Source organism: Arachis hypogaea, chromosome 11, assembly GCF_003086295.3.
Source record: "Arachis hypogaea cultivar Tifrunner chromosome 11, arahy.Tifrunner.gnm2.J5K5, whole genome shotgun sequence".
In the NCBI taxonomy this organism is placed as follows: domain Eukaryota; kingdom Viridiplantae; phylum Streptophyta; class Magnoliopsida; order Fabales; family Fabaceae; genus Arachis; species Arachis hypogaea.
This window is the reverse complement of record NC_092046.1, coordinates 86154397-86155106: the sequence shown is the minus strand read 5'-3', so window position 1 is coordinate 86155106 and position 710 is coordinate 86154397. Positions and strand designations below refer to the sequence as shown.

The window sequence follows — 710 nt, the reverse complement described above, 5'->3', positions numbered from 1 at the left end:
GAAAATAATAATGCAAGGAGGATGCTTGGTGACTTTACTGCACCTAATTCCAATTTACATGGAAGAAGCATCTCCATCCTTACCATTGGAGCAAACAATTTTCAGCTGAAACCTCAATTAGTTTCTCTGATGCAACAAAACTGCAAGTTTCATGGACTTCCATCTGAAGATCCTTTTCAGTTCTTAACTGAATTCTTGTAGATCTGTGATACTGTTAAGACTAATGGAGTAGATCCTGAAGTCTACAGGCTCATGCTTTTCCCTTTTGCTATAAGAGACAGAGCTAGAGTGTGGTTGGACTCTCAACCCAAAGATAGCCTGAACTCTTGGGATAAGCTGGTCACGGCTTTCTTAGCCAAGTTCTTTCCTCCTCAAAAGCTGAGTAAGCTTAGAGTGGATGTTCAAACCTTCAGACAGAAAGAAGGTGAATCCCTCTATGAAGCTTGAGAGAGATACAAGCAACTGATCAAAAAGTGTCCTTCTGACATGCTTTCAGAATGGACCATCCTGGATATATTCTATGATGGTCTGTCTGAATTAGCTAAGATGTCATTGGATACTTCTGTAGGTGGATCCATTCACCTAAAGAAAATGCCTGCAGAAGCTCAAGAACTCATTGACATGGTTGCTAATAACCAGTTCATGTACACTTCTGAGAGGAATCCTGTGAGTAATGGGACACCTCAGAAGAAGGGAGTTCTTGAAATTGA

At 40.7% G+C, this 710-nt stretch overlaps 1 non-coding gene across 1 annotated transcript; it reads right to left on the bottom strand.

Annotated features, from left to right (window-relative positions):
• Window positions 1–384: 384 nt before the first annotated feature.
• Window positions 385–492, bottom strand: LOC112725299 (small nucleolar RNA R71). The gene has a single exon (XR_003164416.1). It is a non-coding gene; the product is annotated as a small nucleolar RNA R71 (small nucleolar RNA).
• Window positions 493–710: the final 218 nt, after the last annotated feature.